Source organism: Bos grunniens, chromosome 28 (assembly GCF_055505025.1).
Source record: "Bos grunniens cultivar Pamir isolate PY7600 chromosome 28, Bosgru_T2T1.0, whole genome shotgun sequence".
NCBI classification, from domain to species: Eukaryota; Metazoa; Chordata; class Mammalia; order Artiodactyla; family Bovidae; genus Bos; species Bos grunniens.
Genome location: NC_141192.1, coordinates 29,723,656 through 29,747,342, shown reverse-complemented (window position 1 = coordinate 29,747,342; position 23,687 = coordinate 29,723,656). Strand labels below are relative to the sequence as shown.

Here is a 23,687-nt window from a genome sequence, read left to right as displayed (position 1 = left end):
TCATAGTAAAGTTACTCTTGCCTAGAAAAATCCCATGGATGGAGGAGCCTGGTAGGCTCGGACACGACTGAGCGGCTTCACTTTCACTTTTCACTTTCATGCATTGGAGAAGGAAATGGCAACCCACTCCAGTGCTCTTGCCTGGAGAATCCCAGGGACGGGGGAGCCTGGTGGGCTGCCATCTATGGGGTCGCACAGAGTCGGACACGACTGAAGTGACTTAGCAGCAGCAGCAGTAAAGTTACAAAAGAAAACTTAAAAAAGGTTAAGTCTATTTTACCTCCACATTTTGATTTTAGCGACTTTTCATTAATTCCTCTTCTCTACTTTGGTCTGAGGCTTCAAAATACATGAAGTGATGGTAATATGAATAATGGCTTCCCTGGTGGCTCAGTGATAAAGAATTCGCCTGCCAATGCAGGGACCCAAGTTCAATCCCTGGGTCGGGAAGACCCCCTAGAGGAGGAAATGCAACCCACTCCAGTACTCCTGCATGGAGAAACCCATGGACAGAGGAGCCTGCCAGGCTATACAGTCCATGAGGTCCCAAAGAGTCAGATACGATTTAGCGACTGAACAACATCAATGTGATTAATAGTAATATCAATCCACAAAAATACATATAAAAAGTTAACATGAAGCAAAACTAGTTAGCAATTTGAAATAAATGTGTGACTTTGAGCTACACAGTAATAAGGAAAGCAAACTTCTCCTATTACCCTTACTCGAATTCCCAGTGAAATGAATGGTATTGACTCTAGTCGAAGGTGCTCAGGAAAGAAGGCTAAAGTTATGTTTGTTGAGCGCCTAGCTGAACTCTGTATTCTGTTTATGGTTCTTCCAATTTATTGATATATATCTTTTCCATTGCTTATCCTGTCTCACACTAAGTTTGTAAATCCAGAGTGGATTATTTTAATAAGAGTATTGATAAATAGAATGGAAATACAGGGGCACTAAATAAATGTTACATGGTTTTATTGGTTGATTTATGCAACAATGACATTTGAAGTTCATTTCAGCTGCATCCCTTTATGAATCACCTCTTTACAGCAAGGGCCTTCTCTTTTGTAGAGCACTTGAAAAATACCACGACATGCCACTAACATTTCTCCGAATGCACTGCCTGCTAGGTATATAGATTAGCATGTCTCTCAGATTCTTCTTACTCTTCATTCTAATCTAGGGGTCAATCAGTTTTTCTGTAAAGGGCAGAGAATACTTATTTGAGATTTTGTAGGCCATGTGGTTTGTGTTACAACTACCCAACTTTACTGTTGCTCCATGAATTATACCTAACACATGGACATGGCAATGCTCAATAAAACTTGTTAATAAAACAAGTGGTGGGCCAGAGGAGCCCGAGTCTGCTGCCTCCTGATGGAGACTGGTGCACCCTGGCCTTTGGTTTTGTGAACTGTCATGTAGTACTCCCTGGGCACTCTGTTTTATCTCATTTAACCCCTACAACAAACCTCTGAGATGCATATTATTCTCCACTTTTTATTGGTGCGGAAATTAGGCTTTACCAAGTTGTCTTGGTCTTCCCTGCTGGCTCAGTTAGTAAAGAGTTTGCGTGCAATGCAGGAGACTTAGGTTCAGTCCCTGGGTCCGGAAGGTCCCCTGGAGGAGGAAATGGCAACCAACTCCAGTATTCTTTTCTGGAAAACCCCATAGACAGAGGAGCCTGGTGGGCTACAGTCCATAGGGGTCACCAAGAATCGGACACAACTGAGCAAGTAACACTTTCACTTTCAAGTTGACTTGAAGCTTTCCAGGTAAAGTGGTAAAGAGCCCACCTGCCAATGCAAGAAATCTAAAAGACATAGGTTTGATCCCTGGGTCGGGAAGACTCCCTGAAGGAAGATGTGGCAACCCACTCCAGTATTCTTGCCTGGAAAATTCCATGGACAGAGGAGCCTGGTGGGCTGCAGTACATGGGGTTGCAAAGAGTTGGACACAACTGAAGCGACTTAGTACATACAGAAGTTGACTTGAGTGACTTCTCTTAGCTCTTGTGTCAAGTAGCCTGGTCTGTCTGCGCAATAGCCCCATTCTTGTTCTGAGGGCACCATCTCTTGCCCAGAATACTGTCCTTCAATCCTAACCAGGTTTCCTTGTTGCCCTCTCTCCTCCCTATAATTCACTCTTCTCACTGCATCAAGAATGTTCTTTTAAAAATGTAAATTAGGCAATTCCCTGCCAACCCAGGGGTTAGGACTCTGTGCTTTCACTACTGCCATAGGCCCAGGTTTGATCCCTGCTAAAATCTCAGAAGCCAAGTGGCCCAGCTTAAAAAACAAAATGTAAATTAGATCCCATGACTGTCTTGCTTAAAACCCTCTGGTGGCTTCTATTGCTTTTGGAGTTAAAACCAAATTCCTGGTCCTGCCTGCAAAGCCTGACATGGTCACTCCCTCTGCCTGCCTGACTGACCTCACTCTCTGCCCTTTTCCCCTGCAGGTCCCAGCTTCCACAGCCTCAGTTCTCTTTCTGAGACATGCCCAGATCCTAATGCCCTTATGATTTCTACACACAATGCTTCCTTTGCCTGGAGCATCTTCTCTGCCCTTCCTCCAGGTCTTCAGTTGCCTCCTTCTTGTCTTAGCCTCAAGATCATTTTCCCCAAAAAATCTTTCTTGATTATCCAATCTATGCCTTGTTATTGTTGTTGTTGTTCAGTCAATAATTTGTGTCTGGCCATTTGGGACCCTATGGACTGCAGCACACCAGACTCCCGTATCCTTCACCATATCCCAGAGCTTGCTCAAACTCAAGTCCATTGAGTAGGTGATGCCATCCAACCATTCTCTCTCAGTTGTCCCTGTCTCCTCCTGCCTTCAATCTTTCCCAGCATCAAGGTCTTTTCCAATGAGTCAGTTCTTCACATCAGGTGACCAAAGTATTGGAGCTTCAGTTTCAGCATCAGCGCTTCCAAAAAATATTCATAGTTGATTTCCTTTAGAATTGACTGGTCTATGCCTTATCATCAACCATTTTCTTTTCTGCATAGCTCTCATTACTATGGGAATTTTTTTAGGCTATTGTTCAGTGCCTATCTGTCCTCCCAGAATGCAATTTCCATAGAAGCAGGAATATCTTTCTGTCTTATTCACCACTGTATCATCAGAGTATTCAGTAGTGTTTGGCATATAGTAAAGACTCAAATATTGATATTTATCAGTATCTGCTGAATGAATGCTTGTCAACAAAAATCTCATGTTCTTCTTCACAGTTAAACCACTTCCCTGGACTGACTGAGGTTATTTCCCATAAGACACATCATAGCATTTGGTTAGGGAAGTATTTGATTTGTGTTGTTCCATTCACATCCCTAACTTATAACCCCAAGGACATAAGCAGAGGAAAACAAAATACACCAACTGTGTTTGGCCAGTTAGTTCAATGACCAAAGATGATGATATGTTCCACTTGAAGAATAGTACCCTTGAAAGCAACAGCCCAAACTTGATGTGGCTAAAATTCTATTGTTTAGAGAAGCAAGCTTGCTGAAAAGGTTTAACTCGTAAAGTGCCATTCTTCAAAGGTCTCGTTAAAAATGAAAATAATATATAGTCTTTCCAGTTTCTTTAGAGAAAATATTACAATGCTGTTGTCAAGTTTCAGTCCCCACAAAATCTGGGTCCTCTCCAGAATATATCAGTAGCTAAGGAGAGGAATTTAGGAAAGCTTAACATAAGCATGATTAAGGAGGTTCCCCAGAGTGGGTAGGATGAGACCTGGACTTTAATCGAGGGGTAGAATTCAGAAAGAATTCAGAAAATTGATAAGTGAATTGCAACTGAGGAAGAGTTTTCGGAGTTCCTAATCTTCAAAGCTATGTCATATTGCAAGCATGCCAAATAAGTGTCTTTTTTTTCTTTCTTTTTGGGACCACACTGTGTGGCACGTGGGGTCTTAGTTCTCTGACCAAGAATCAAACCTGCACCCCGTGCACTGGAAGCTCAGAGTGTTAACCGCTGGGTCACCAGGGAAGTCCCAAGTAAGTGTCCTTTATAGTGTCATCTCTAATTAATTGGTTGGGATTCAGTAGAGAAGAGTGCTGTGATCAGCTAGTGATGCCTGCCACAGGTCAGAGCTGGGGGAAAGGAACCATGCATGCCACACACTTGCTTTATCTGCTCAGATCTCTTAGGGACCTGTTTTCCCACACCATAATAAGAACATTTGGTTGCACTTCAAATTTTACATCTCTTCACATGAAAATATCTTCTTTTTGATATATTGATATAAACTAATGTTGAGGTATTCCAGTACCGAGATGGAAGAAGAAGACAAGAAGAGGTATTTGTTTTTAGGAGAGGGTTCTCTCACTTTCTACCTATATCCCACTGCTCTTCAGTCCCTCTGCTTCTCAGACAGAAGTATGTATGAGGCTGAAAGTAAGGATGTGGAGTTTCCAGGAGAGTGTCAATGCAGGCACAGAGGTCTATCTGGGGACCTTTAAAGGGAGGCAGAGAAGGAGTCAATTTAGCAGGATACCAGCTTAAAGAGGCTCAGTCTTAGAGGTCTTCTCTCTGTGTACATTTTCCCACTCATTCTCCTTTTGGCTGTAGCTCCTTTTCTTTTCTCATTTCTAGAAACAGTGGGAGGGACTTCCCTGGTGGTCCAGTGGTTAAGACTTCTCCTTCCAGTGCAGGGAGTGCAGATTCAATCCCTGTTCAAGGAGCTAAAATCCCACACGCCTTGCAGATAAAAAACTGAAACATAAAACAGAAGCCATATTGTAAACAAATTCAATAAAGACTTTAAAAATGGTCCACATCAAAAAAATCTCAAAAACAAAAAATAAAGAAAGAGACAGTGGGATATGTGGAAGGAGGGATATGTGGAAATAGAACAGCATCTCTGTGGCTTTGAAGCTCTCCAGGCACATGGGTTATGGAAAGGCCAAAGAGACCCTTCCCGTCTGCTGGGTCCTAGGCCACCCTGGCTGTAGGGTGATTATGCTCCATGTACACTTGAGCTGGCAGCTGTAGTCAAAAACACAGACATATAATAACAATAATAAAAGCTAACATTAATCAAGACCTAGCCATATGCCAAACATGGTGCTAAGTACTTGCAGTACATTTTTCTTGTGGTCAGAAACATAACAAAAGGGAAAGACTTCGACATCAGGCAGACCTCGGCTTGAATCTGGGTTCCCACTGATTACGTGTATGGTTTGGGTTATAATAATCTGCCTCTCTGAGCCTCAGTTAACTTATGTATGTATTAGAAGATAGTATAATATCCACACTGCTTCGGTACTGCAGTAATTAGAGATACTGTGTGTAAAGTACCTGCCCCATAGGAGGCGCTCCATAAAAAGATATTAGTGTTTTCACGGCTGTGAAACAAATTACCACAAATTTGATGGCTCAAAACAGCATACATTTTTTTTTTCTCTTGCAGTTCTGGAGGGCAGATGTTTGAAATGAGAGTTAAGGGAGGAAAACCAAGGTATCAGCAGGGTAGAAATGTCAAGTGTCAGGGGGAGGCTCCAGGTGAGAATCTGTTTCTTGCCTTCTCCAGCTTCTAGAGGCTGTCCTGATTCCTGGGTTCATGTCCTCACATCAGGTCACGTTTCCTCCCCCAGCTTCTGCCACCGCATGGCCATCTCCTCTTCTGTCATCACATTTCTGTCTCCCTCTTACAAGGACACTTGTAATTACGTTTAGGGCCCACCCGGATAATCTAGGCTAATCTCCCCATCTCAGAATTCTTTAACTTAATCATATCTGCAAAGTTCCCATTACCATATAATACTCACATTTTCCAGGAATAGCATCTGGACATTTCTGGGCGGGGGGGAGCATTATTCAGCCTACCATAATGGATATGTTAAAACGTTCCATGAATGGCCTCATTTTTAACAGTGATGCTGCAGACACATTTGAGCCTACCAAGGGAGACCAGCTAGGCACATCAAGACGAGACCTTTGGCACATCAAATTGGGAATGTTTGAATGAGTAGGATCCTATAAGCTTCCTTCCTTTTTAAGGAAGTGTTTCTAGAATCATAGCACTGCAAGGGCCCTCTGAGAAGAGATGTAGGTCCCTCACCATATAGATGAGAAGACTGAGTATTTGCAAAATGTCATGAGGCAACCCAGACTAGAGCCCAGGTACTCCCATTCCAAGGTTCCTGTTCTCTCCCCTATTTCTGAAATTAATTGCCTAATAAATATCTAGAAGTTTCAATGTTAGCAAATATTATCTCTTTCACAGAAAGAATATGGCAAAGCATCTCCTTCTGAAAAGCCAGCACAGCTGGAAATCCACCTGTGGGTGAAGAAACTGAAGTGTATCTGTATTGTCGTGCTGTATTTATTTAGATATATATTTATTTTTAATTGAAATACATTTGATGCACAGTATTATATTAGTTTCTGGAGAAGGCACTGGCGACCCACTCCAGTACTCTTGCCTGGAAAATCCCATGGACGGAGCCTGGTAGGCTGCAGTCCATGGGGTCGCTAAGAGTCGGACATGACTGAGCGACTTCACTCTCACTTTTCACTTTCATGCATTGGAGAAGGAAATGGCAACCCACTCTAGTGTTCTTGCCTGGAGAATCCCAGGGATGGGGGGAGCCTGGTGGGCTGCCGTCTATGGGGTTGCACAGAGTCGGACACGACTGAAGTGACTTAGCAATTATGTTAGTTTCAAGTGTACTACATAGTATTTGACATTGACATTCTTTATGAAGTGATCACCGTAATAGTAATCATCTGTAATCATCTGTCCCCATACAATATTATTGACCATAATCTTCCTTATGCTGTATGTTACATTCTTGTCGCTTACTTGTTATACAACTGAAGGCTTGTACCTTTTTTAAAAACATTTTATTTTATATTGGAGTGTAGTTGATTAACAATGCTATGTTAGCTTCAGGTGTATAGCAAGGTAATTCAGTTCTACATATACATGTATCTATTCTTTTTCAAATTCTTTTCCCATTAAGGTTGTTACATAATATTGAGCAGAGTTCCCTGTGCTATACAGAGGGTCTTTGTTGGCTCTCCATTTTAAATATAAATGCTGGGTATTTTTGTTTGAGCCCACTACCTTTATTCCTTGAGGTATGGAAGCTTTCTCACAGTTCCTTACAAGCTCAGCTGGCATTGCTGGCGATTTGGAACTTGTCAAGAAACATTGATCTTTGGGGGAAAAAGGAAAAATTAACCAGTGATTCTGCACTAACTGGGCACCCCACCCAACCAGATGCACCAGGAGGGCTTTTTCCTCTGCCATCACACCTAAGGGCAGTGGTTCTCAAGGTGTGGTGTCCGGACCATAAGATAAGATCACCTGGAACTTACTACAATTGCAAATCATTGCAACTCACCCTTGACCATATCCAAAGTCTGAGGTTGGGGCCCAGCAATCTGTATCAATAGCCCCTGATGATGTCAGCTCCAGGGTGAGAACCAATTCCTTAAGTCAGTGCCAGACTTCTCTGGGATGAATGGGCAGGAGAAAAGGGCAAGATCAAGGTTTGCTTCCCAAGTTGAGAATGACCATGGACATAATTACATCTAAGGGTTTTCTTCTTGGGTGCTTTGGGATGGAGAGCTCTGGTCTAGACTATGACTTCAAGGATATAGGATATGCAATTGTCATAGAAGAAGCAATCAGCAAAGGATAAAATCATATGGACAATACCATGGAGAGAATTCAGAAGGATTCAAGACTGTGTGGTTTGAGGTGACAGCAAAGAGAATAATTTCAACCCATGTGACAGGGAGACATGGAATATATAGGAAAAAATCTTGCATCCCAGCAAACGTAGAGACCTGAAAAAATTTCACAAAAGAGCAAGGAAAGGAAGATGGAGTCCCAGCAGCAAAATCATTCCAAGAGAAACTGAGGGACTTCCCTGCGGTCCAGTAGCTAAGACTCCAAGTGGACCATAAAGAAGGCTAAGTGCCAAAGAATTGATGCTTTCTAACTGTGATGCTGGAGAAGATTCTTGAGAGTCCTTTGGACAGCAAGGAGATTAAACCAGTCAATTCTACAGGAAAGCCACCCTGAATATTCAGTGGAAGGACTGATGTTGAAGCTCCAATACTTTGACCACCTGATGGGAAGAGCTGACTCATAAAAGACTCTCATGCTGGGAAAGATTGAGGGCAAAAGAAGAGGGGTGGGCAGAGAATGAGATAGTTGGTTGGCATCATTGACTTAATGGACATGAGTTTGAGCAAATTCCAGGAGATAGTGAAGGACAGGGAAGCCTGGCGTATTGGAGTCCATGGGGTTGAAAAGAGTCAGACACAACTGAGTGTCTGAACAGCAACAATGAATGCAGGGAGCCCTGGTTCAATCCCTGGTCAGGGAACTAGATCCCACATTCTGCAACTAAGACCCAGTGAAGCCAAATAAATAAATATTAAAAAAAAAAATAACCCTGACTGCTTGCAGGGTGACATCAGCAGAGATTTATCAGACTTGTGAAGAAACAATTTAGGAGCTTCCTGTTGGAGGCTGGCTTGAGTTCAGCTTACATGGTGGCTATGAAGTACAGTAGGGGAGGATGCCTTTCTCTTCTTAGGTCACAAGATAAGATACTAAGATTCTTCACACTTACCAGGGAGCAGGAACTCCACCTTCCACCTATTAGGACATGGATCTAAGGTCCTAGGGGTCTTCCCTAGTAGCTCAGCTGGTAAAGAATCTGCCTGCAATGTTCAATCTGCCCCCGGTTCAATTCCTGGTTGGGAAGATCCCCTGGAGAAGGGATAGGCTACCCACTCCAGTATTCTTGAGCTTCCCTGGTGGCTCAGCTGGTAAAGAATTCTCCTGCAATGTGGGAGACCTGGGTTCGATCCCTGGGTGGGGAAGATCCCCTAGAGGAGGGTATGGCAACCCAGCTTCTCTACTCTTGCCTGGAGAATCCCCATGGGCAGAGGATCCTGGTGGGCTTCAGTCCATGGGGTCGCAAAGAGTTGGACATGACTGAGCAACTAAGCACACACAGCACTAGGGTCCTGGGAGCTCCCACCTAATAGGACATGGATCGAAGATCCCGATTCTCAACTAGGGGTTATTTGTTCCCAGGGGCATATGTAGTGATGTCTGGAGACATTTTTAATCATCACAGGCTGTACGGTTCCTGTTGGCATGTAATGAGGAAAGGCTGGGGACGCTGCTGACCAACCTCTAGTGCACAGAACAGCCCTCCACAAGAAATTATCTGGCTCCAGAGGTCAATAGTGCTGAGGTCAGGAAACGCTGCTTTTGGATAAGATGCACTGACAGCGCCCACCTCAGTCACATCTTAGGTATCAGTCTTCCCTAGTGAAGACCTCATGTTTGCAGGCAGCAAAACTGTTTCTTTGACTTCTACCAAGTCAAAGTGAGGCCAACTATAAATGACTGGGAGAACTGGGAGTGGTGAGCTGTTGTTGACCAGATGAAGACTTGATGGCTGGACTCAAAGTAACATCAAGCAAACAGGTCAGATAGACAACCCCCATCTTCTCTGTCTACAGGAACTTAGTGCTCTGAAATCCAGTCACCTAGCTCTTTCCCAGTGGGTGGGCAATGGCTATCTTCAGGTCAGCAATTCTAGCCTTGCAAGGAGTGGTACAAGAATATATATAGCTCTGGGATGGGAAATGTACTATTTAACCAACCACTCTGCACATCAAACGTGAATTACACTGATTCTGAATCACCAGTACCATTTCATCATTTAACTAGCAAAGGTTAAAAGCTAGTCATTATAAAAGAAGCCCTGTAATGAACTTCTCTATAACCTTGTGTGATGAGAGATCCAAGAGACTAGCACTTAATGTGTCCCAGGGATGCACTGTGTATTTAGCATAAAGATCTATCTATTAATACTTTCTGTCTAGAGTCACCCATAGCTACCAGATGTTCAATTAAGAGAGTTTTGAATACAGTTTACTAAAGGTACAGAAGAATAAAAATCTGGTTTCACCCAACTCTGGTGTCTTTCCCTTGAATTGTTCATACTCAAATATAATTCCTTCCTACCTCACCCCCCGATTATTTTGTCCACTTTATTAGATAGTGATGATGTAAAAATTTGCAGGTAAAACATAGGTTTATTGGATGACTTTGCTAATTTTTATTGCTCTTCTAATTAGTTAGGTAACATTTCTAAGTTTATCTTAATTGTTTTTTAACTCCTTAATTAAAACTGCCTGAAATTTAATTAACTTCTAATTAATTCTTCTACTCCTTCCTCCACTTCACAAGCAAAGGGGTTGAGATAAAGAAATGTGGAGTATGGTTTTCAGTATGTAACTGGTTTTCAGTATGTAAATTGAAATTAAAGCAGTTGTCTTTTTTTAATTGGGTGATTTGACTAGATAAGCTCAGTCTTTCAAAAACTTATTTATTTAGCTGTCTTAGTTAGGCATGTGGGATCTTTAATTGCAGCGTGTGAACTCTTAGTCGAGGCATATGGAATCTAGTTTACTGACTAGGGATAGAATCCAGTCCCCCTGCACTGGGAGCACAAAGTCTAAGCCTCTGAACCACAGGGGAAATCCCAGATCAGTCTTTTTTCAGGATATTTTTTCCTGGGTCCCCACCTGGTTACCTACTGAAGCACCTAGAAAAATTTTGCTTTGGCCTCAGCTTCTGGAGACCATGAATTATGAGCCTACTTTCTTTGCTAATGTCGTGAATATATTTGGTCATATATTTATTTGGTCTGATAAATCTGCAAGGGTTAAACTTTTCTCTGGATTAAAAAAACATTGACCTATTGTGAAGCCTGTTAATTTTTTCCTGGTCATTGAGTTATGAGTCATCACGAGGAAATCACTCTGACTCTGCACCAAGCTATAGGAGTCAGAGAAAGGAATTCATGTGCCCAAGCCAATGCTCAGGAGGCTGGCCTGGTCACAATTACTGCAATTACTGTTATAAATGTCAGAAAAGAGATGTGATCTGAAATAAGACCTGGTTTTCTACTAAACGTAATTTCCTTTTCACTCTGATCTTGCACAATCACATAGGCTCACCATTGCACGTGTACACACACACACACACACACACACACACACACACACTTCTATGTGCACACAATTTCTTTTATTTTCCCTGACACACAATTTCTAAATCTCCACTCTTCTATTTTAATTGACACATCCACATGTATTGTTAAGATTCTTCTCAGAGAAGTCTTTTCTCAAAATTGTGAATGGATTTGTCTTGACATCAAGCTCTTGTTAAAAGTATTATCCATCTACCCCTTACTGTTAGCCTCATTCCTACTTGATCCATGAAAACTTAGTTCAGTGACTGCCACCTCCTCTGGAAAGTCTTCCGGGATGCTCCAGTCCCAGGCAGAGGGAGGTGTTTATCCTCTGCCTCTCTGAGTACACGTGCTTTTCTCTCTGTTGTAAATGAGTGATGACTAGGAAAACCCCTCCCCTGCCTTCTGCCTCTGCCTATGAGTTCCTTACACCTGACTTTTTTTTTTTAACTTTACAATATTGTATTGGTTTTGCCATACATAAAATTGAAGTATTGTTGATTTACAATGTTGTATTAGTTTCAAGGGCAGAGTGTATATGTGTGTATAACTGAATACACACATATATATATGTGTGTGTGTGTATATATATGTATTCTTTTCCATAATAGGTCATTATAGGATATTGAGTATAGCTCCTTGTGCTATACACTAGGTCCTTGTTGTTTTCCTATTTTATATATTGTAGTGTGTATAGGTTAATACCAAACTCCTAACTTATCCCCACTCCCCTAGCTATCCCCTTTGCTGCTGCTGCTGCTAAGTCGCTTCAGTCATGTCTGATGCTGTGAGACCCCATAGACGGCAGCCCACCAGGCTCACCCATCCCTGGGATTCTCCAGGCAAGAACACTGGAGTGGGTGCTATCCCCTTGAGTAATCAATAGGTTTGTTTCCTATGCATGCGAGTCTATTCTGTTTTTATGAATAAGTTCTTTTGTATCATTTTTTAGATTCCATGTATAAGTGATATCATATGATGTTTTTCTTTCTCTGTCTTGACGACTGATGGTTTTATAGGCCTTGTACATCTGGTGCTCAGGACAGTCTCTTACATACTATTAATAGGTACCAAATACACATTTTATCAATTTTCCTCCATAGGCTTAGTGATAGAATGAAAAAAAATACTCTTCAACTGCACAGTACAGGAATGCATGACTATCAGAAACATGGAATTCACAGAGATGTATCTGGAAAGACAGATATTCCTGCGAGGCAACCAACCAATATGATTAGGAACCACTGCACTCCATGATATCCAGAGACATGTTAAGTTGGACAACTTCTACTCTGGCTTAGAAAAAATGCATTCATTTATCCAACAAACACTTAGCTGTGTGTTAAAAATCAAGCTCTGAACTATTTTGTAGGAACTGAAGAACTGCTAAAGAAAGCACCAGGGGTACCAAAATTGTTATAACAAAGAGAGCTAAGACCCCAACAAAGGTACATATACTATGACAGCACAGTGATGAGATCACAAGCTCTGGAGTCAGACTAAGTTCGACACTCACCATTAATTACTGATCATTGATTATTATCAAGGTTACTTGGGCTAGAGACTTACCCTTGCCAAGCCTTGGGATCCTTACCTGTAGAATGGAAATCTAATAATTCATATAATATTTCAGAACCTTATAATGTTATTTTGATTATTAACTTATAATCCTTATAAAGCACTTAACAGTAAGTGCTTTAAATAAGGCATTAACAGTAATGCCTTAGACATGGGAAACACTCAGTAAATGTCAGTGCTTCTATTACCACTACTTGATACAAAAAAAAAAAAAAAATATGGAGAATGCAATGGCACCCCACTCCAGTACTCTTGCCTGGAAAATCCCATGGATGGAGGAGCCTGGTAGGCTGCAGTCCATGGGGTCGTTAAGAGTCAGACACGACTGAGCAACTTCACTTTCACTTTTCACTTTCATGCATTGGAGAAGGAAATGGCAACCCACTCCAGTGTTCTTGCCTGGAGAATCCCATGGATGGAGAAGCCTGGTAGGCTGCAGTCCATGGGGTCGCACAGAGTCGGACACGACTGAAGCAACTTAGCAGCAGAAGCAGCAGATACAAAATATGAAAGAATGTCCTACTTAATAAGTAGAGACAGGGATAGTGAAAGGTGATATTTTTTAAACTTTGTTTATTTTATGCCTAATTTTTAAAAATTTGTCAACATTATTTATGCATTTTAATTGAAATATAGTTAATTTGCAAGGTTGTGTTAGTTTCAAGTTACAGCAAAGTGATTCAATTATATATACATCTGTGTATATTCTTTTTCAGATTCTTTTCCCCTACAGCATAGGTTATTTTAAGATATTGAGTATAGTTTCCTGTGCTATTACAGTAGGTCCTTGTTGTTTATAAAGTAGTATGTATGAATTAATTCCAAACTCCTAATTTATCTCTCCTCCCCTCTTTAATACATAAAAAACTAACTCATTACTTAACCACATTAGAAAACAAAGATTAGGCCTCACCCTCTGCAACGGCCCACATTCTGTTTGTGGAGTGTGTTTCTCTCTAAAGAAATCCATTCTTACCTTCAAAAAAAAAGGAAAAACAAAAGTTAAACATAAGTCACCTATAGTCTCAAATGAACACTTTGGTACACAGTGTTGCACAGTTTTTTATTTCCTGGTAAAGAGATCGTATTAGGCTTACTATTTGGTATCATATTTTCCCATTGCTCTCAATAATTACGTATTTACACCATAACTCTTTACAGTTCCATGTATTCATTGTATAATTGCATTCATTGTATCTAGTTGATTGCCTGTCAGAGTTATTTTCCTTTGTTCTATTAGAATCAACACTGTGATGAACATCTCTTCCTGCCAATGGTCTGATAATTTTTCTGAAGGGAACAATTACTCATCAACAGTTAAATTTTATTTTACTACTTTACTTTGTTCAGTAGATAAAACATTTGCATGTTTCAAACAGCAAAACCATATAGAAATCATAAGTAAGATACCTTGCTAACACTCTGTCTCCATCTAGTTTCTCAGTTCCTCCCATCATAGAAAATCATTTTGATTATGTTATTATGTAACTTTATAGGCTTGTCAGGCCAGTGTATGCTCTTCGGTTCTGTCTCATCACAACAAAGATCTGGAGTGATGGACATTAAAGCCCCCCTTGGTGTGTCACAGCTCTCGGGTCTTGGATAGACCGTGTTATAGCTCTCAGGTCTCAAACGGACCGTGTTATAGCTCTTAGCCAAATCAGTGTTACAGCTCCATGTTACAACTCTATTTTGTTTAGATAATAGCAGGAAAATCCATCTTCGAGGCGTGAGGGCATGTTGACCCAAAGACAAGAAGAGAAGAGCGCCCCAGCACGCAGGAGAAAGAGAGAGAGAGAGAGCCCTTTGGCTCCTCTTTTTATATGTTTTTTTTTCTTCCTCCTGGGCCTGTCCTATGCAAATAGGGCTTAGCCAGGAGTGCGTTCTGCCTGAAGTCCTCACTCCGGTCCTCGGACCTTCCTTTGACCTTCCTCTGTTCTATTTTTGCAGGCTTTTCCCTTCCTTGTCTTTTAGCCACCGCCATTTTGGACTCCTTTTCCCTATTCTAACTACCTATTAGCAAATGCTCCATATATATTCTTATTTTCCCACGTCTTACCCCAAAACTAGCATTGCATACTTAAGTTCTGCATCTTGTTTTCTCATATAGCAGTATATAGGAGATTATACCATTTTGGTACATAAGAAACTGACTCTCTTTTCCCTTCCCTTCCCTCTCAACCTTCTCTTTAAAAAAAAAATTAGGATTACACTTTGTGGAGATATCATTTGTTCCTCATAGATTGTCTCCTTGCTCTAACCCCAAGGATAGGGTTAGATGAATTTAACCCTGCCCTCTACACCCCTTCACCCCTTCCGGGCTTAGTAATGACAGGACAGAAAGAGCAACCCAATCTAGGAAACTGCCTGAAAGTGATGAGAAAGTGTTAGTTGCTCAGTTGCATCTGATTCTCAGTGACTCCATAGACTCTAGCCCACCAGGCTCCTCTGTCCATGGAATTCTCCAGGCAAGAATATTGGAGTGAGTAGCCATTCCTTTCTCCAGGGAATCTTCCTGATCCAGGGATCAAACTCTGGCCTTCTGCACTGTAGGCAGATTCTTTACCATCTGAGCCATCAGGGAAACACAGGAAACTGCCTAGATTGTTGCAGATTCCTGGGAGATAGCATGTGTCCACCATTTTTTCCAATCTATTCCTTATATATATATATATTTTTTTTTTTTTTTTTTAATTTTTGAGCGTGCCTTGTGGCCTGTGAGCTCTTACTTCCTGACCAGGGATTGAACCTGTGATCCCCTGCATTTGGAGGGCAGACTCTTTACCATTAGAGCACCAGGGAAGTTCCTCCAGTCTAACTTCTTGATTACTAGGATTTTCTTCCAAACAGAAACATGTGAACAGACTCTGAAGATATTTATAACCACATGCTTTGTTTACAGCATCTGAGCAAAAACAGTGAGGAAAACACAGGTGTATGGAACCAGAACACTCTCCCTAGCATGGGCTTGTTAATCCTGTATGTACATAAACCCTTTTCTTCTCCTCCATGACTTCATTCTTTGTTTAAAGCACAGACCACTCCCAAAACTATCCCCTGACTTTCTTCCAAAGAATGCTAACAAGGCTAAGATCCCTAATGACTGCTTTATTTGCATGTAAGTTTTCTCATTATGATATAATTACTCTAAATTCATGATCCTATCACCAAGGTCAACCAGAACCTGATAATGGACAGTGAAACTTTAACCAGTTGTTCTATTTCCTTTCATTGGTTTACCTTCAACTTTTTAAGGCTGCTGTTTCTGTGTTCTGGCTGACTTTCAGTTTCTCTTGAAACGGCTGAGTTCAGAACTCTCATGATGGTCAGTGGTTTAAGGCTCCTGCTTCCAACATAAGGGATTTGATCCCTGACTGGGGAACTAAGATGCACATGCTATTGTACCGTGCAGCCAAAAATTTAAAAAATAATTTAAAAAAAAGAGAGAAAAAAGAAAAAGAAATTACTGAATTCATTCCTGCCATTACTACCAACTAAAACTGAGGCCTTTTTCCTCCTCTTAGCCAGAACATTGTAGACCTTTGTCATTCAACGAATTATAGGTACAAGAGATAGTCATTCCAGGGACTTCCCTAGTGGTCTAATGGTTAAGAATCCATCTGCTGATGCAGGAGACATGGGTTAGATCCCTGGTCTGGGATGATCCCACATGCAGCAGAGCAACCAAGCCCATGCACTGCAACTACTTAAGCCCGTGCACCTACAGCTGTGCTCTGCAACAGGAGAAGCCACTGCCGTGAGAAGCCTGCCCACCAGAGCTCAGAGAGTATCTCCTGCTCACCACAACCAGAGAAAGCCCACAAGTAGCAATGAAGACCCAACACAGCCAAAAATAAAATAAATGAATAAATCTTTAAAAAAAAATTTTTTTTTTAAAAAAGCAGATAGTCCTTCCAGAAAGAATGCAATACAATGTGCTGAAGAATCCCAAGTTGTTTGACGCTACGGGATGTAGCGCAGCATGAAGCATCAGGGCCATCAGGAGATGTGATAGGTTAGATAGACTGGAATTGTACTGTAAAGAAAGGAGAATGCCAGGCTAATCAATTTAGGCTCTATGACCTCTGTGACAAAGAGCTACTGAATAATTTTTAAGAAAGTACTAACATGGCTATAGAGATAGAGGAGACACTGGAGGGAGAACAACCAGGCAGTTATTGAAATGATAACCAAGAAGTATGAGGACAGGGGGCTTTACCTGGTGGTCCAGTTGCTCTGAGCTCCCAGTGCAGAGGGTCTGGAATGGATCCTTGGTCAGAGAACTATTCCCTAGGTGGCTCAGTGGTAAAGAATCCACCTGCAATGCAGGAAACTTGGGTTAGATCCCTGGGTCAGATCCCCTGGAGAAGGAAATGGCAACCCACTCCAATATTCTTACCTGGAGAATTCCATGGACAGAGGAGCCCTGCAGGCTACAGCCCATGGGGTCGCAAAAGAGTCAGAGACAACTTAGTGACTAATGACAACAGAGAACTAGATCTCACATGCTTCAACTAAGAGTTTGCATGTCACAACTAAAGATCTATGGTACTGCAACAAAGATTGAGTATCCTGCATGCTGCAGCTAAGATCTGGAGACAAATAAATAAATACTAAAAAAATAAAAAGTGATAAGGACATAAGCTGAGGGAGTAGCAATAGGAATGGAAAGAAAAGGTAGAGAATGTAGACCGTACATGTCGAATTAGACATGGTTAGGAAGGAATGTAGAACATCACAACTTTCAGAGTGGGTGAAATGGAGAAACAATATCTGGTTGAGAAAGATATTAGAGGTTAAGATGCCAGTGGGAAATCCAGGTGGAAATGTCCAGTAGAAGTGAGTTTGGCGCTCAGAAGAGAAGTGCGGATTAGAAATATGCACTTGGTCACCTTCAAGTTCAATGAGACTGTCTCTGCAAAGAAAGAGAATAGAGTGAGAAGTGAATACCCAGGTGGAACCTTGGGAACCATGATGGAGAGAAAGGAAATCAGCCAGTGAAGGAGACTGGAAAGCAGAAACCAGCGGTAGGAAGAAAACCACAAGAGAGTTTTCTTGTGGTAATGAGAAAGATATGTCTTTTTTTTTTAATTTAAAAAATTTTTTTGAAAGATGTAGTTTTTAAAAGAGTTTCAAAAGAAAAAGTATTGCCAAAAATATTAAACACCTCATAGAAGTCATACACGGAGAAGGCAATGGCACCCAACTCCAGTACTCTTGCCCGGAAAATCCCATGGACAGAGGAGCCTGGTAGGCTGCAGTCCACGGGGTCGTGAAGAGTCGGACACGACTGAGTGACTTCACTTTCACTTTTCATTTTCATGCATTGGAGAAGGAAATGGCAACCCACTCCAGTATTCTTGCCTGGAGAATCCCAGGGACGGGGGGAGCCTGGTGGGCTGCCGTCTATGGGGTCGCACAGAGTCGGACACGACTGAAGCAACTTAGCAGCAGCAGCAGCAGAAGTCATACAAATTTATGCATGTATAACAAGACATGCTTCCTGTCTGACTTTTGTATCTGTGTGAATAATGAATCACACCCTTTTTACTTCTGTAAAATAACCTAATGAACTTTTTCCCCCCAAATTCCTTCTATAGCCTTGCCTTCTATCTTCAATCTTTTTAAATAGCCAGTATGTCTTTGTCATCAGCATGTATATATCATTCTTACCCTACCCTTATCTCTGTTTCACTACAGAATCATTTACTGGACCATTCCCGTGTGCTAAGCCCTGTTCCATCCCTGTGGATTCAGAGATAGCCTGTCTCTGTCTTCAGGCCCTCATAGTTGGCATTCTTGTCGTCTTAAACTAAACAACTGTAAATCACTAGGAGACTCATGGAAAGTGCTGGACTAAAGGGCAGCATGGAAGAGCTGGGTTTTTCATTTTTGTTTTTATGCAGGGCATGCAGAATCCTAGTTCCCCGACCCAGGATCCAACCCATACTTCCTCCCTATAGGGGAAGCTTGGAGTCTTAACCACTGGATTGATTGCCAGGGAATTCCCAGACAGACAACTCTTGACCAGCACATCCCCACTATCCGCTGACATTTTCTGGGCTCAGTTACACAGTCTAAGGAGGAAGAGAAGGAGAGAGAAAAGATACAAGTGCTCGATCAGTCAGCCATGTCTAACTCTTTTGTGAACCCACGGAGTGTAGCCTGCCAGGCTCTGTCCATGGAATTTTCCAGGCAAGAATATTGGAGAGGGTTGCCATTTCCTCCTCTAGGTGATTTTCCCTACCCCAGGGATCGAATACATGTCACCCCCACTGGCAGGCAGATTCTTTATCTCTGCAACACCTGCAGAGATAAAGCCCTAGGATAAAGCAAATTTTAAATTTTTAAATAAAAAGTTGAGGGGAAACATACATGCACACTCTTTAAGATTGTACAGATGAAACTACACAAAAATACAAGATATGATTCAGGATAGAAGTCACCCGAGGTTGGAATAGGATGGTACACAGAGGATCACATATGTGTAAGCTATTGTTAAGATCCCAGTTTTGATACTGGTTTATGAGTGCTTATTACATTATTGCTATAAATTAATAATTATATGAATAAAGATGGCTAAAGAGGCACCAATGATGGAAATGTGTCATGAACCATTAATCCACTTTCTTGTGGATTACTACGCCCAGAAAAACACTGAAAATTACCGGATATCTTTCTAAAAACTTTTTATTGAGGTAAAAATTACATAATATAAAACACACTATTTTAACCATATTTAACTGTACATTTCAGTGGCACTAAGTGTCACATGGCTGTGCAACTCTCCATCATCCATCTTCCAAGTTTTCCTAAACTGAAACTCCGTCCCCATTAAACACTAAGTCCCCATTCCCCCTCCTCCTCACCCCACCCCCAGCCTCTGGCATCTACCCATGTGTTAACACTTTCTGGCTCTATCTATTTAACTATTTGAAATATCTCATATAAGTGGAGTCAAAAAGTATTTGTCTGCACCTACTGTATACTGGAATGCATTTCTAAGGAATAACCAGCTATCTTGAGTGGAAAATTCTAGTAAGGAGAGAAAACCCAGACCTACGGCTGTTTGAGAATGAGCTCTGAATTTTTTTATCCCTTTCATCTGAAACTAATCACTGTGGTGGTCCAAGAATAATGAACAACCATTTTAAATACTCTATTATTACCCAATGATTCAACCTTGTTTAATCACATTCTTATTTAAAGAAAACGGAATACTTCTACTGTTCTTTAAGGAGACACCAATGAAAATGAAACTATCCTTGTGGTATGCAGTATGAGGGCTAAACAGAATTCCTATTTACCAGAATCAGTGTCAATAACATTTCCAATAATTTATCACCTTAGAGTGTCATATTTCTTTTTCTCACACGAACATGGAAGATTGCATGGTAGTAGAGAAGCTGAGCTTTGGAGTCAGAAAACCCTGGGTTCAAGGCTCCCTCTACCTCTTATCAACTATCTGACAGTGGGCAAATTATGTACCCACTCCAGATCTTGCTTTCCTCCTCTGAAGCTGAATCTGTACCAATAGAACTATTGCATTTTTGAAGAAAGACTATGTAAAGGTCTTAGCACAGTTCATGGCATAAGTCTAAATGTTATAAAGAAGGTAGCTAATATTTTCATACTGAAACTTTTAAACTGCCTTATCTCTTTCCATACACACATGGGCTTTCCAGGTGGTGCTAGTGGTTAAAGAATTTACCTGCCAATGCAGGAGATGTAAGAGACACAGTTTCAATCCCTGGGTCAGGAAGAACCCCTGGAGGAGGGCATGCCATCCATCCCAGTATTCTTGCTTGCCTGGGGAATCCCGTGGACAGAGGAGCCTGGAGGGCTACAGCCCCTGGGGTCACAAAGAGTTGGACATGACTAAAGTGACTTAGCACACACAGTGCACATACATGTACATGTATTAATACATGTTTATGTATTTCCTTGGAGAAGGCAATGGCACCCCACTCCAGTACTCTTGCCTGGCAAATCCCATGGATGGAGGAGCCTGGTGGGCTGCAGTCCATGGGGTTGCTAAGAGTCAGACAGGACTGAGTGACTTCACTTTCACTTTTCGTTTTCATGCATTGGAGAAGGAAATGGCAACCCACTCCAGTGTTCTTGCCTGGAGAATCCCAGGGACGGGGGAGCCTGGTGGGCTGCTGTCTCTGGGATCGCACGGAGTCCGACACGACTCAAGTGACTTAGCAGCAGCAGCAGCATGTATTTCCTGCTTACTGACAAAGTTACACTGTTTATTGTCTGGGATTTAAATAATACAAATAAGTCCTAGGAGCTCTGAAGATAGGGGAAATGTAAAAACTTTAGTTCGTTAACACTGTTCATTTCTCATTAGGTGATCTCTAAGGCTCCATCAGCTTTAACACTTTATTGTCTTATAAATTCTTTGATTATTGCCTTTGCACATGCTCAGAAGGCATTGAATGGAAAGCAAGCTTAGTTTTGGTTTTGGAGTTTTACTATATTTTTAACGATGAAAGAGGATGGTCAACTCAGACATTTTCAGGACCGGGCAAGTTTACAAACTGTCTACTCCTACACTAGGACATGCATTTTTGATATTCAGTAACCACAGTACTGATGCCATATTTCATTTGAAATTTCTCTTTGCTCTGCTGATTTCTTTGCATTCCTTTCCTTAAACTGCTGAGGAAGGTATTTATAAATCTTTTCAAATACTACACTTTACTCCAGAGATGTACTGATTGTAGACATAATCATTCGAGGTGTCCCAGTTTGGTTTCTTCCTTTCCTTCCTTTCTTTTTTTCTTAGTAAAAAAACAAGGTCATTGAAGAGAGTTGTTCTGATATGAATTTTCATGTATAGTGATCTTTGCACTGTGAAGCCTTGGAAAGTGTTAGCTAAATGGCAGCAGCTTGAAACTGCAAGTAATTTTTAGTAGCAGTACATTCCCTTTTAGTGTGTGGTCATTGTCCAGGTGGCTCAGTGGTAAAGAATCTACTTGCCAAGCAGGAGACATGGGTTCCATCCTTGGGTTGGGAAGATCCCCTTGAGAAGGGCATGGCAACCCACTCCAGTACTCTTGCCTGGAGAATTCCATGGACTGTGGAACCTGGTGGGTTGTAGTCCATGGGGTTGCTGAAGAGACAGACATGACTAAACAGTAGCAGCAGCATTGTAAAAACAACATCAAGCTAGTTGGATGGAAATGCTTTTAAGTGACCACACTTTCCATCATACTAAGAGAACAATTCTGTGTCTATTTCTTTCTAGGATAAATTCATGCTTTTATAAACTTGCTATCGTAGTATATGTGTCTGAGTCTGTGGTATTTGATTAAGGGAAATGTCATAATTTACTGATTAAACTGTTTCCCTATTAGACTTCTAGATTGGCTCTAAATTGTTTTTCTAATATTTTTGTTATTATAGAAAATGTTGCAATCTGCTTTTCCAAATATATGCTTTTTATTCATATAAAATTTTTTCCTTATGATAAAATAACGTTGGAGGAAATACTAAGAGTCCAGAAACAAAAAAAACAGCCTGGTTATTTTAGCTCTTCAGTGCTATATTACTTTCCAAAGGGGTGTGTGTATGTGTATAAAATACAGCAATACAACACAGCAACATATATTTTAGGATATTATCTATAATGAGTATACCAAAAATATACTTTTTCCCAATTAAATTATTTAACCAAGAGAACACACCAAAATTAACTTTTACTAATTTTTCTTTTCTTCTTCTCTTCTCCTCTTTCTTCTTCTTCATCTTCTTTTTCTCCTTCTTCCTTTACAATAATCAATAGACTTGGATGTAATATTCTAGGTTCAATTTAAAAAAAAAAGAGACTTTCCATTCAAGGCCATAATTAGATATTGGTTATTGTGAAGAAGCTAAATACTGACTAGTTTTCTGGGCTTGCAAACTCAGCTCGATCACCTTTTAAAAATGGGTAGCTTGAGTTTACTCACTTGTCTAAAGATGTTGTTCAGTCACTCAGTCATGTCTGACTCTTTGTGACCCCATGAATTGCAGCACACCAGACTTCCCTGTCCTTCACTATCTCCCGGAGCTTGCTCAAACTCATGTCCACTGAATCAGTGGACCATCAGTGAAGCATCGAACCATCTCATCCTCTGTCGTCCCCTTCTCCTCCTGTCTTCAATCTTTCCCAGCATCACGGTCTTTTCCAATGAGTCAATTCTTCGCATCAGTTGGCCAAAGTATTGGAGTTTCAGCTTCAGCATCAGTCCTTTCAATGAATATTCAGAACTGATTGCCTTTAGAATTGACTGGTTGGATCTCCTTACAGTCCAAGGAACTCTCAAGAGTCTTCTCCAACACCACAGTTCAAAAGCATCAGTTCTTCAGCACTCAACCTTCTTTATAGTCCAACTCACACATTCATACATGACTACTGGAAAAACCATAGCTTTGACCAGACAGACCTTTGTGGGCAAAGTAATGTCTCTGTTTTTTAATACGCCGTCTAGGTTTGTCTAAAGCTACAATCTACCAAATGTACTTGTCATATTTTTCTTAGCCATGGAATAACTGAATCAAGCTTACAACCATTCCAAAATATAGACAAGAAGAAAAATACTTGGCTTGTAACCAGTAGAGATGATAACAGCTTCATCTACTTTACCAATTTGTCTCTACTACCCTCTAGTGGAACTGTAGTCATAATAGCCTTACAGCATTGCCTCCACACACACTTAACACACACACACACTCCACACACACTTAACACACACACACACTCACACACACACACGTGCACGCTTGTATGTGTGCGTGTAGAGCATGCGTGCACGTGTGAGTGTGTGTGTGTGTCTGTAGAGATTTATAAATTTCTGCCTTATAGAGTTGGTCCCAGCCTTGGATATGAGAAATGCCTGGAGGGAGTTATCTTTTAACTGGCATTCTTGTTCCTCTTCCTGGTGGCTCAGAAGGTAAAATGTCTGCCTACAGTGCGGGAGATCTGGGTTCAGTCCCTGGGTTGGGAATATCTCCTGGAGAAGGCAATGGCACCCCACTCCAGTATTCTTGCCTGGAAAATCCCATGGATGGAGGAACCTGGTAGGCTGTAGTCCAT

At 41.3% G+C, this 23,687-nt stretch overlaps 1 protein-coding gene across 4 annotated transcripts in view; it reads left to right on the top strand.

The window, feature by feature from the left end:
* Positions 1–23,687, top strand: part of CDK1 (cyclin dependent kinase 1) — a 94,066-nt gene that overhangs the window by 9,227 nt on the left and 61,152 nt on the right. For 2 of the 4 annotated variants that reach the window (XM_086382426.1, XM_086382434.1), the window contains exon 1: positions 461–4,003. The exons of the other annotated variants lie outside the window; for them this stretch is intronic. The gene's annotated coding sequence lies outside the window, so the exon portion shown is untranslated. Of the gene's footprint in view, positions 1–460; positions 4,004–23,687 lie in introns of those variants that run through there. 4 annotated transcript variants of the gene reach the window in all.